Consider the following 13,831-nt stretch of genomic DNA (forward strand, 5'->3'; position numbering starts at 1 on the left):
CTTCTAGCGGATTGCTCACGCACCTTCCCAAGATTGCAACACTAGCTGAGATATCCGGACGAGTGTTCACAGAAACGTACAACAGCGCCCCAACTAAGCTATGGTAGCGCTTGTTGTCCGGCAAACTTTTACTATCTTTGCGACTTTGGTAATAACCAACATTCAACGGCAGCTTGGATCCCTTCGCTTCGCTTAGTCCATATCGGTTCGCAACCTTCTTCACATACACTTCCTGGTCTAGATTATAGAATCCTTCGTCGTCTTTGGTAACTCGTATACCCAAAAAATATGAAATTTCTCCAAGCGATGAAATCTTCATCCTTTTCGACAACTCTTCCTCGATTCGCTTCATTTCGTCAACATCGGTGCTTGCAATGAGCATATCATCAACATATATTATCAAATAAACTTGAACGCCTCTTCGCAAGGTTTTTACATACAGACACGGGTCTGCCTGGGACTGTTCAAACCCCAATTCTTCCAATATGGCGTTTATGGTTTCATTCCACACTTTCGCGGCCTGCTTTAATCCGTAAAGACTTCTTTCCAACTTGCAGACTAGTTCCTCCTTGCCGACTTGTACAAAACCTTTGGGCTGCTGCATGTATATGTCTTCTCTTAGCTGCCCGTTGAGATACGCTGACTTCACATCAATATGATGTACGTTCATTCGATGATACCCTGCTACAGTAAGCAGAACACGTAGAGTATTCAGAGATGCAACTGGCGCGAAAACAGTATCATAGTCTACACCAGGGCGTTGTGAGAACCCCTGTGCCACTAGGCGAGCTTTATATCGGGCTACATTACCATTGCTGTCTTCCTTGCGTTTAAATACCCACTTACAGCCTATGGGCTCTCTCCCGGCGGGCAGTCTCACAAGTTTCCAAGTCCCGTTCTGAATAAGCGAATCATATTCCTCCTTCATAGCTGACTTCCACAACCGTTGCTCGGAACCCGCCACCGCATCTTCATAACTTATAGGTTCTTGTTCGACAGCCATTGCAACGTCTACCACATAATCTCGCAGATGCTCCGGGAGCACACCTCTCGAAGCCCGAATAGGTCTCTGGCTCTGATCTTGAACTTCTTGGTCGACAGGAACTTGTTCCTCGGTATCCCAACCGAAAAAAAACTCTTCGTCAGACTCCTGAAGCTCCTCCTGAACCTGCTGTGTCTCTACTTGATCCTCTTGAACCTCCGCTTGGTTGTTTCCCCAGTCGAGCGCCACACATTCTTCACTCTGTCCATCGCCCGAACGATCCACCTTTGTGGATCCGACATGCTGCTCCACAAATCGAGCATCTCGGCTTATAGTAATCCTGTTGGTCTCTAGATCGAGAAATCTATAAGCCTTGCGATTTTCACAATAGCCGACGAATAACAGTTTCTGAGCCTTCGCATCCAACTTTCCACGTTTGACGTCTGGGATGTGGACGTAGGCAACACTCCCAAACACCCGAAAATGCCTCAGCGATGGTCTCCTTCCGAACCACAGCTCGAACAGCGTTTTGTCAACAGACCGCGACGGAAGACGATTTTGAATGTAGTCCGCAGTCATGACCGCCTCACCCCAGTATTGTTTGTCGAGGCCAGCGTCGAGCAACATGCACGGTTCTTCCGCTCCGCCACCCCATTCTGCTGCGGGGAGTAGGCAGCCGTGTACTGAGCTTGAATTCCCTCTGAGGCATAGTAATCCTTCAGCTCCTGATTTACATATTCGCCTCCACCGTCTGATCTAATAATACAAGGTGCTCTTCCGAACTTTGTCCTCACGTGTGCCACGAACCTTTGATGCACCCGGCCGCTTCTGGATTTCTGTCTCAGCAGACAGACTACAGTATAGCGACTGTAATCGTCGATTAGGGTCATCAAGTAGCGACAGCCCCCGGGTGTGACACGTTTCATCGGACCGCACACATCTGTGTGCACCAGGTCCAAAATACGGTTTGATCTATTACTGGTCATCTTGGGAAAAGGGATACGAGAAAATTTACCTTGCAGGCAGTGCTCACAGACTTGCCTAATTCCACAGTCCTTCACCTGGAAACCATCGCTGAGCTCCTCTTTCTCGATGCGTTGCAACACCGCCAAATCTCGGTGACCGAACCGCCTGTGCCAGGTGTGCTGATAGCTTTCGGAATGCCGAGCCTCCTTGCTGAGTCGAGCATCCTATGCCACTCTGAGCTCGTACAAATTTCCATTTCACAATGCTACTGCAACCACTTTTCCTTCCGCATTACTCACTGTGCACTTCGACGCACTAAAATCCACCTTCAAACCCTTTTGCGTTATCTTCCGCACTGATAACAAACTACTGTCCAAGTTTGGCATGTACAACACGTCTGTGAAGGTGATGTCTCTCACGCGACCGTCATTGTCAACACACTTCACCACGCCTTCACCAATTCCAGCCGATCTTGATATAGCTCCATCAGCCAGCACAACGTCAATTTTCACCTTGTCATTCAGTTTCCGGAAAAACTCTTTCTTATTTGTCATGTGGCTTGAACAGCCACTGTCAACATACTACGAACCACTGCTCCGATTGCTTCCGATAGTAAAGCAAATCGGGCTTTCTGTTTCGACCGCCTGTTTGGCTTTACGCGCACTTTTCTTTTTGTCACTTTTGGCGTCTTCTTTCTTCGTTTCCTGCTGCAGCAATCGACAGTCACGACGGAAATGATCGGGTTCGCCACAACCGTAGCATGTTTTCTCTGGAGCTGGAGCTTCATCACTTTTTCGCCAGATTCACCCGAACGTTCCAACCGACGCAAATACTCGTCAATGAGCTTCTGCTTGACGAATTCGATGGTTTGATCTGCGTCCGGACGGCTTTCCATCGCCGCCACCAGTGCACCGTATGATTCTGGAAGGCTGCGATAGATCATCGCCACTTTCAATGCAGGTTCCAGCTTCTGACCAGCGCTCTTTAACCGATCAAACAACTCTTCAAGTTTGAAGAGATGCTTTTCCACATTCCCTCCTTCCATCATATTTAGGCTGCAGATCCTCCGAAGCAGCGACACACGGGATGTCATTGTCGCTTTGCTGTGGAACTTCTTTAAATCGGCCCACGCATCCTTAGCCGATCCAGCGTTTCTAATTAAATTTAGCTGATTATCTTCACACAATAACACAATTGTCGCCAATGCCTTCTGATCTGCTGTTGTCCAAGCGGCGGTGACCCGTACCGGCGGCGGATCGTTCACAACGCTCCACAATTCGTCCCGTTTCAACAGCATTTCCAGGCGCAGTTGCCAGGTGGAGTAATTTTGGTTGTTGAGTCGCGGAAATAACACTTGTTTCTCAGCCATTTTCGATTTGAATCGAATCAACCACAAATATTTTTGTTTTCACACGCGCAACCAAAAAAAACGTCTATCTCCTAACCTCAATCAACCAATTACAGATTAATACTGCAATATAGCAGCTGCACTTTCGTTTTGCTACTGAGCGACACACGCACACAGACGAGCATCGAAACCCCCGCTCCGACGCTGTTAACTATGCTGTTAACTATGCTAACCGACACAACTAGCGCACCAACACATCCTAGGTCGTGCGGTAAGATGCACGGCTACAAAGCAAGACCATGCTGAGGGTGGCTGGGTTCGATTCCCGAATATACGAATGCAAAAATGGTAACCTGGCTTAGAAACTGTCGTGACTTTACGTCCGTCCTTCAACGTCTATTCAGACCAACTTTCGAAATGAGCTGCATACATTTTTGCTCTACATCATACAATCTCTACAGAAACCTCGCAGTTAATAACTGTGGAAGTGCTTAATGAACACTAAGCTGCGAGGCGGCTCTGTCCCAGTGTGTGGGGATGTAATGTCAGGAAGAAGAAGAAGATAGGTATTGATATTGGAAACGACAACTTGCTAATGCCTTCTGCAAATAAATGAAAGTATTTTAATCAAATTTTTATTTTGATCAGTGTTGTTGATTTTTTTTGCTTGGAAATGAGCAGCAGTCAGCGGTCAGCAGAACAAAGGGAACAGTAGCGACAATCTTTATCTAGTAACTAAAATATCTTTTGCATCCGACCATCATCAAGCACAGAATGACAAAAAAATGCGCCCACTTATTTCATGCATATTCGCAGACCCACCGGCAGTTCTACCGCTGGTGACTGCATGCTGTCGCTGTGTAGGTAAACACAGCGAACGAACGAACGAAACCAAAAATGCGCGAGCAAAAAGCATGGCAGTACGCGCTGCTGTCACAAATTGTAATGACTCGCAAACGGCAAGCACTGCTTCTTTTATACACAAATAAAATCTTGCGGTAGACCCGAAGGCTCGTGGCATGCCGCATTCTGATGTCCGTGTTAGGAATGCACGGGATTGATTACATACTAAATTTTTACTGGCTTTGACAAGAATTGAAAATTTCAATAGCTTATCGTTAATGATCTTAAGTTTCAACGAAAAAGGCAAAATGGTGGAGAGTGTCCGAGTTGATTGATACATAAATCTTAAAAATTCATCGAAAGATAAAGGCGCTAGTAACGTTCAAAATCTTCCCTTCCAGCGTAACGCTCTCGATTTCCAAAAATCTAAATGACACCCAGTATAGTAAAGAAAGACGTAAGTCCTACGTCAAAAACCCCTAACAATAATAAAACAAAACCTGCCAAAGCCGTCATTCCCCCTATCTTAACTTTAGATGAAGACAATAAGTCACGTACTTCATCAAGCTTCGCGAAGTTGCGAAGAGACTCTGGGCATTTCCGTTTAAAGACACTCCTCACATAATCCAAGTTTCAAAGTACTCGCGTTTTCGAGGGCACACCACTTGATACGGAAGTAACGAACAACTGCGTAGCAGCATGCGTTAGTCTTTGAAATTTAAATTAAGTGAAGAGTGTCCTTAAAATGTTCAGCTTCTTCTTCTTCTACAATGGCTCTGCATTCCAACTGAATCTTGGCCTGCTTTTCAACTTGCAGTGTTCTATTAGCAATTCCTCAGTTTTTAATTGAAAGCTTTACTATGCCCGCCATCATTGCATGAGTACGTATCTGATGTGGCAAGTACAATGGATATACTATGCCCAGGGTGTCGAGAAATTTTCCAACCCGAAAACATCCTTGACCGGTTCGAGAATCAAACTCGCCATCTCGGGATTGGCAATCCTACGCCTTTGCTCGCAAGGCTACTGGAGACCCCATTTCAGCTTATCAGGGAGAAAAACAGCGTTACGAACTGCTTGCGGAATGTCCGTGGAGGTGTGGTTTTGAAATGGTGGTATCAAGTAAAATAGGGGAAGCAATTTCTAGAGGGCTGCATAACTATTGTGGAATATGAAATAATTTCGTCTAACACTCTAACATACAATCTTCGAATTTCAAATACAAAAATTATACAATCACAACTAAAGCATGCTATGCAAAGTGAACGAAATTCATAGTTACGAAAATTTATCCACCTCCTCTTCGGACCGCGCCGTGTTGAATGGCCCACCAGTTGCAGACTTCACATGGACCACTCCATGCTTGTTATATACCGATGTCAGTTTACCCGCTTTCTTCAGATTTAGCGCAGCCGATTTCAGTTTCCTTGCTTCGACAGTGAGACTTTCGTTAGTATAAATACGACGATCAGCGTCCATCCCGATGTATTTCAACTTAAGATCACGCTTCCGCGGATAAGCTCTGTAAAACTGATCCCGTGTTGACTTCAATGCAAATTCAACTACGATGTGACTGTTTTTGTCCGAACGCTGGGTGCCATACGCCGTGTTGCTGCCATGATGTGATATGATTTGATGCGCAATTCCTGCCCCCTCCCACCCTTATTTACGCCAATGATTATTAATAATATACCGTCGACTCTCTATAGAGTCGATATAGTCTTTTTTTTTTCTTCCTAAACAATGGAGGGGGAATCTGCTCAACAGACATCCTGGGTTGACCAGGAAGTGCTGGGTTAGGGGCCACCTCCAATGAGGGAGGCAGGACTGCATCCCCGACCAGCTAAACCGTTTCCATTGCCGCCAAGCCCATCGTCCCTTCGGTACAACCAGAAAGTAATGCTTCAAAGGGGGCCAGTGCATGACGCACCCTGGAGGTTAGCTGCGTGTCCTTGCAGTATCGAACATCGTGACTCGCTTTTTTAGAAGAACACCATGGTATCGTGCCAGCGCATTGCCGGCTTTCCAGGTGGCCTTACCACGCCCTATGTCCTCGGAAGGTGGGCAGGGTCGACTTCGCGCCTGCTTCCCTCTGCACGACTGGTATCAAGAATGATGATGCCGCGTGCACCCCAAATTGACCTTTCTGCGATTGTTCTTCACGCGGCCACTTGTTCGATAAAAGGATCGAGTTCGACCACCGGGCACCGGTATGACCCATGAAGCCGACTCCGAACCCTTGGACCACCTCTTATTTGCGCCTGAACTAGCCATTCCTCGAGTCCACGCGCCACCTTCTGTGTAGCTCCGAGACGATTTGGACGATAGCCGATAAAACGGCGTTCCAGCCAACTTCATCTTTACACATCCTCCGGACTAGGTTGTCCGGGGTAGTGTCCAGACCACATGTGGCAAGCATGTGGTCACGCATTGTGCGAAAACGCGGGCACACGAACAACACGTGTTCCGCCGTTTCCTCTAAACCTACGCACACCGGACACTCGGGCGAGGCCGAGTGTCCGAACCGATGTAGGTACTGTCTGAAGCAACCATGGCCTGTAAGGACCTGGGTCAGGTGGAAAGTGATTTCCCCATGGCGCCTCTTGACCCACGTACCTATCTCCGGTATCAACCTATGTGTCCATCTACCCTTAGTGGAACTGTCCCACGCACGCTGCCATTTGACCATTGAGGCCAACCTGACAGTCCTACGGATGCCTCTCGTGCCGCGCATTTCGAAGCACTCTATGTCTTCACCGATAACTATGTCGATAGGCATCATACCGGTGATGACGCAAAGTGCATCGTGCGACACGGTACGGTACGCGCTCGCAACTCTTAGGCACATGAGCCTATACGTACTTTCTAACTTCGTTCTGTAGCAGTTAATACGCAGGGCCGTGCCCCAAGCTGGCCCCCATACCTCAGTATGGACAGAGCAACGCTAGCCAGAAGCTTGCGCTTGCTGGCATAAACCGCAGAGCTATTGGACATCATCCGGGACAATGCCGCTATAGCTGTGGAGGCACGCTTGCAGGCGTAATTGACGTGGCTACCAAAGGTGAGCTTATCGTCGATCATTACCCCAAGAGTTTGATGGAGCGTTCAGAGGTGACCGTGCAGTTGCCTGCCCTTATCACCGCTTGTTGCTCCGACTTTCGGTTGTTAACAACAACCACCTCAGTCTTGTGGTGAGCCAGTTCTAACTTCCTGGAACTCATCCACTCCTCCACAATTGCGATCGAGTGGGCTGCAGTCAATTCCACCTCTTCGATCGATTCGCCGTAGACCTCCAGCGTAATATCGTCAGCGAAGCCGACGATTGCCACGCCCACCGGGAACTTCAACCTCAAGACACCGTCGTACATGACGTTCCATAACACCGGACCCAGTATGGAACCTTGCGGAACCCCTGAGGTTATGTCAACGCACTTCCGACCCGCCTCCGTGTCGTATACCAGTACTCGATTCTGGAAGTAGCTTCCGAGAATCTTGTACAGGTACTCTGGAATTCCAAGACGCAGGAGCGTATCTGCAATAGCTGCCCAACTGGCACTATTGAAAGCATTCCTCAAGTCGAGAGTCTTACGCTGGATAGCTATCTCCGCGGATTTGGTAACCGACAAGATAGCGTCTACGGTCGACTTACCCTTTCGGAAGCTAAATTGGTAACTCGATAGACCATCCGCACCCTCCGTGCGTATCAACAACCTGTTGAGGATGATCTTCTCGAGCACCTTCCCCGCCGTATCAAGCAGGCATATTGGTCTATATGCCGACGGATCCCCCGGTGGTTTTCCCGCTTTTGGCAATAGGACCAAGCTCTGCCTTTTCCATGCTTCAGGGAAGACTACCTCGTCCAGGCATCTCTGCATAACAGATCTGAACATCTCGGGAGCCTCGGCAATGGCCGCTTTGATGACCAGGTTCGGAATACCATCCGGTCCTGGCGCCTTACCTACACTAAGGGACTGTGCAATCCCCGCAAGTTCCGCCACCGTTACTCTTCCCTCGTCGGCCACCCTGGCCCGTGGCAGCTCCACAAAGGGAGGCCAGGGACTTGGGTCGTGACGTGGGAAGAGCCCCGCGATGATTCTCTCCAGTATCTCTGGAGACCGCTCTGTAGGGGCCATCGCCCCACGTGTCTTGGCCATTACGACCCTATAGGCGTCACCCCATGGATTCGCGTTGGCACTTTGACACAGGCCCTCGAAGCAGGCTTTTTTGCTTGATCTGATCTCAGTCTTCAGAGCGGCTCTAGCAGCCACGAACGCCACCCGTCGTTCAACACGCTCCTATTCTGTGCGTGCTCGCTGCATCCGCCTCCTTGCCCGTAGGCAGGCGCGGCGCAGGTTCGCAATTGCTTGAGTCCACCAGTAAGCCGGTGGTCTCCCATTCCTAGGGTGGATTTTTCTAGGAATGGTGGCATCGCATGCAAGCGAGAGTACTGTTACCAGCTGCTCGCCGCTCAGACCGAGAGTATTGTGCTCGCGGCGGAGCGCTTCCTTAAACACCTCGTCGTCGAAGTATGATGTCTTCCACATACGAGGACTAGGCCTCGCCCTTCTTCCGTCCGCTGAATGCTGGTCGTATAGTCGATACTGTAGCGAACCGCCAGGTGGTCGCTGTGAGTGTAGCCATCATCTACCCTCCAGTTCGAACTACTCGTTTGGCCAGGGCTCCAGAACGTAACGTCGATAATCGACTCGGCACCGTTCCAGCTGTAGGTACTTTTGGTATCGACATTAGCCAAGTCCACATCCAACATGGCCAGTGATTCCAGCAGGATCTGCCCCCGTTGATTCGTGGATCGGCTTCCCCATTCCACGGCCCAAGCGTTGAAGTCCCCCGCTATCACCACCGGCCTACGCCCCATCAAGTTAGCCGTCAAACAATCTAGCATTCGACCGAACTGCTCGATCGACCATCGAGGAGGCGCATAGCAGCTGCAGAAGAAGACCCCGTTGATTTTTGGCAATGACGAAGCCCTCGTGTGTCGAAGACACCAACTCTTGGACTGGGTATTTCCCCGTTGTCCATATCGCCGCCATTTTAGACCCATCGGTGACCCAATTACCGTTCCTGGCGGGTACCCGGTAAGGATCTGCTATGATGGCGATATCCGTCCCCCATTCAGCAACTGTCTGACACAGCAGTTGCTGGGCTGCATCACAGTGGTTCAGGTTTAGCTGCGTTACCTGCACTGTGATTTTGCAGCACGCTTAAACGCCGGGCACTTCGAACCCCCCATGGGGTGCTTGCTGTTCGCAGCTTTGCTTGAACAGATCAAACAGTTGGGAGGGTTCGTGCAACATTGTGCCTTATGTCCCTCCAATCCGCAGCGTCGACAGAGCTTGCTTCTGTCAGGGCCTTTGCAGTCCCATTGCTTGTGCCCCGGTTCCAGGCACTTGAAGCAAACTTCTGGTTGCTCATATATGCCCACAGGGCATACCGACCACCCCACCTTGACACCTAACTTGACTACCTTGGAGGCGTCCGCTGCAGGTAGCCGAACCAATGCTACCTGTGTCCCTGCCGGACCTTTCCGTAGCCGAACGGCTGCGGTGGACGCCTCCACTTCGCACTGTCGCCGCAGTGCCGTGACGAGCTCTTCGACTTCGGTGATCTCGTCCAGGTCTTTAACCCTTAGATTCACCTCCGTCGTGAGTCCCCTTCACATTGACCGTCTCGCCCAGGACTTCCTCCGCCAACTTCTTGTAGGCGGCGCCCTTTTGCGAGACGCCCCGCTTTAGCTCGAGGATCATCTCGCCCATCCGAGTACGTCTTATTCGACGTACGTCGGCGCCGAGTTCACCGAGCTTGACGTCACTCCTCATCGCCTTTAAGACGTCCGAGTACTTAGCCTCGTCCGTTTTGATGACTAGGGCATCGCCCCTGGAGCGATTGGCGCCTACCCGAGACTTCTTGCTACCCTCACTCGCCTGGGCCTTCTTTTCGGCCCTTGATGTCTTCGGTTTCTTCTTGTTCTTGACCAGGGTCCAGGAGGCGTCATCCCCCTCTATTTCCCTGGTCTGGGGCGGCTGAGAGCTCTCAGCCTGCCGTAACCCCTTACCACCATCTTTCCTGGGTGGACGGACCTTTCCAGGTCCTTCCTCACCCGGTTTTGGAGGTACCTGGCCGGGGTTCAGCTTCCCAGCCCCACTACCCTCCCAAGTAACACCGAAAACATCATTATTAACTAAGATCCAATAATGATGTTGAATAAAGGTCGGGAAAATGATATACAAAACATGTTATGTTCAAGAAAAACTATAGATAAGGTTTTTGCAAAACATACAGCAATTTTATCTGAGAAGAAGTTTTATACTACATTCTCACAACTTGCTAATAACATGTCAATTTTTGACATTTGTTTGGTTTTTTGAGATGTTTCGTTTTACATTCTCATAACATAAAACAGAAGATTTTACGAACAATGTCATACATGTTCATTTTTTGGCATTTGTTTGTTCAGAATATATACCGCAATGAAAGAAGTTTAACGTAATTTCAACATCTTTTAGGATCAATGTTATGAACGTTCTTCATCGACCCTGACAACTTGCCATATTGTTTTTCTTTTGCAGATTCGAGAATTTGTTTGCATATCAATTTCAAAATTATGCTTTGGCATAGTTATATTTCTCTTCAATCAATGGCGCATGAATGTAGGAGAAGTAAAATGAAAAGTTAGCCAATGAAACATGAGCCGCATATAATGTTTCGACCAAGACTTCGAAACAAATTTGATTTATTTATTCAGTTTGTATATGTTTATTAATATTATTAAAATGGTGTTCATCATTTCATGCATGCTTGTTTTCATTTGTTTTTTGTATAAAATTTATTTCTTTGAACATGTTGGTCAGCATTTTTGTTTTGGTATTCAATTTGACAGAACCATGTTGAAAGTCGGTTACTGACAACATCCTTAGTACTTAAGTTTAGTTTTGTGAATGTGCAATCAAAACCAAGGTTGCAACTGAAAGATGTTGAAAATATCGATAATTTTTGCGCTGTTTGGGTCGTGTGAAAGTAATCAAAGCAGTTTTTCATACCAAAACGTAACATACTATATGTTCGAAAAATGTATTTTTTACACTCATACAACAAACCGTGTTACTTGGGCTTGTTCGGGGTAGTAACCCTCCGCGTTTTGGAGCGGCCCCCAGGGAGCTCATCCCCTGGAGACTGCCTCCTCCGTTTTTGTGTCTGCTCCTTTGGAGCAGCCACCCCCGACGTGCCTGCGATTACTTGAGCCTCAGTCTGGGTAGACTTTGGCACCACCGTCTTCGCTGGCACGCCCTCGGTCGATTCGACCTTGCCCAAATCCGCGAATTCTTGGGCCTCAGTCTGGGTAGACCTCGACTCCATGGATTTCACGGGTTCGAACTTGGCCGTCCCGACCGCCGTTTCCAGCTTGGCGTCCAATATCGACTTTCGAAGTTTCTGCAAGCTCCTCTTGAGGTCCTTACTGATATTATGCTTCGATGACGCAAAGTCGATGATGGCGTCCAGCTGTTCCGTCGCCACCTCGAAGGCCGAGAGCCCATCGCGTTTGCGGTTCATCGCCTCCACAAGCCATGGGCCGTCAATAACCTCTACCGGCGTTTTTTTAGCCGAGAGGAAGTGACCCACGCTGGCGCTGCGCACTGAGCTGCCGGTTATTGCCTCTGGCCTCCTAGGCGGAGACCTGAACAACCCACCTCTTGCGAAGGGGTTGTCGCCTACACTACTACCACTAGTTGAAGAATTGTCTTGGTTTTCCATTTTGATCCCACGAGTTGCTCGGGAAAAGAGGTCCACCACGCCAGAGCCCAGCATGACGCGGTAAGGGACAATTACTGTGGGGGGTGCCCAGGTACCCCACAGGCTCCGTTAAAGGCCTAGCTTATTATTTCACTTCCCTGGCCATGCATCCCCTCGGCACGGGTCGCTTGACGCCTTGGGATTAGGGGTTAGGGACGATGGTCCCGGTCTAACTCGCAGTGGCCATGGGGAGGGGTCGTCCAGCCCTTGGACAAAGTCCCTGGTGCCCCTTCTATATTTCTATATAGTCTATATAGAACATTTGGATGTTCTATATCTCGATATCTCTCCCTATGTCGATGGTTTGCTCGGTCCCTTCAATCTACATAAATTTGGGTATTCTGGATCTTGGTAACCTCCATATTTCGATATCTCTCTATCTCGATGGGTTTTGTTCATATTTTGTTCTGGATTCACTCTCTATATGTCGATATGTTCAAATTTTTAGGCTACTAGACCATTTTTGGACAATAAAAAAATCCACAACAAGAAATGACATTTTGTTTTGTTGTCGTTTTTCATAGCAACGAGGTTTTTTGGATCTAGTACCCATTTCAATTTTCTTCTCTCCCTATCACGATGGTCCCTTCAATATCGAGATGTGGAGAGGGGTGTGGTTTGGACACAAAAACCCCCCAGAGACAAAAAACCTCCCCTCTCAGACCACTAGGCTGAAACCCATCTGGCTGAAAGTCATCTGACTGAATATGTCATTTGGCCGTACGGGTTATATGATCGAATAGGCCAGAGCTTCCCAAACCTTTGGGTATGCGACCCACCTAGCAAAATTCTATATGTCTCGCGACCCACCTATGAAAAAATGCATTTTACCAAGTAGTATTAAGCATTAATTGAATCAGAATGTCATCTGTTTCGGCTTCTTTCACATAAAAAAATATTCCCGTTACCTTACCTGTACAAATGCAAAAAATGACGAAACATGGTACTGTTTGTCAAAATGTTAGCGTTTTTATCTTACTTCATTAAGGGGACAGCTTTTAGGCATAAATGTTTAACCGTTGTGTGTCCGGCAAAAAAACACCCTTAACAGGCCGGCAGGGTACCCGGGTACCCACGAAACTAAAATGCTTATATCTCTGGAATTTTACAACCGATTTCAACAACTTTGGGCTTATTCGATTCAGAATTTTCTCTTCTATAAAGATGTTACCAGGATGAACCGAACTGGTCAATTCGATTCCTGGAAAATCCGGATTTCCAGGAACATGTCCTGCATAAATGATACTGATCGTGGATTTCATTAGCTAATTAGCTATATGGGTATCAAACTTCTTGAAATTATATCACTAGACTGATTTTTATCGATTTGAGTCCATCAGAAGTGCAGACTTTCGATTGGCTATTCCATAACAGGTTCCTCGAGGGGTCATAGGTTGCCATGGACATTGTTCAATGGAACATCAACAATATGGGTATCAAACTTCATGAAATTAATTCTTGCGTATGTCCATCATGATCCTAGGCTCACCAGACAAGTTCACCGGAGTGGTCATTCTGGAACAGGTTCCCCGGGAGCCGGAGTTGACCAAACACATTTCTCATTGGAACCCCAACAATATGGGTGTCAAACTTCATGAAATTGTCTCAAGCGTTTATTTCTTTTCTATTTGGGTTCATCAAACAAGTTCACCCCGGATTGCCAATTTCGGAATAGGTTCCCTGAGGAGCCAGGAATGTTCATAAACATTTTCAGAGCCGCATTTTGTTTGAACACGTACGTCCCCAACCCCCATTTTACGACAAAACTCAAAATTCAAAACCACGTAGCTCAGCCAATTTCCAACGGATTTTCAAGCAATCTTCTGGAATCGATCACAAAGTTTTGAAGTTTTAGGAACCGAGGTCATTTTCGTGCAAGGAAG

The sequence above is a fragment of the Armigeres subalbatus genome, chromosome 3 (assembly GCF_024139115.2).
Source record: "Armigeres subalbatus isolate Guangzhou_Male chromosome 3, GZ_Asu_2, whole genome shotgun sequence".
Lineage (NCBI taxonomy): Eukaryota > Metazoa > Arthropoda > Insecta > Diptera > Culicidae > Armigeres > Armigeres subalbatus.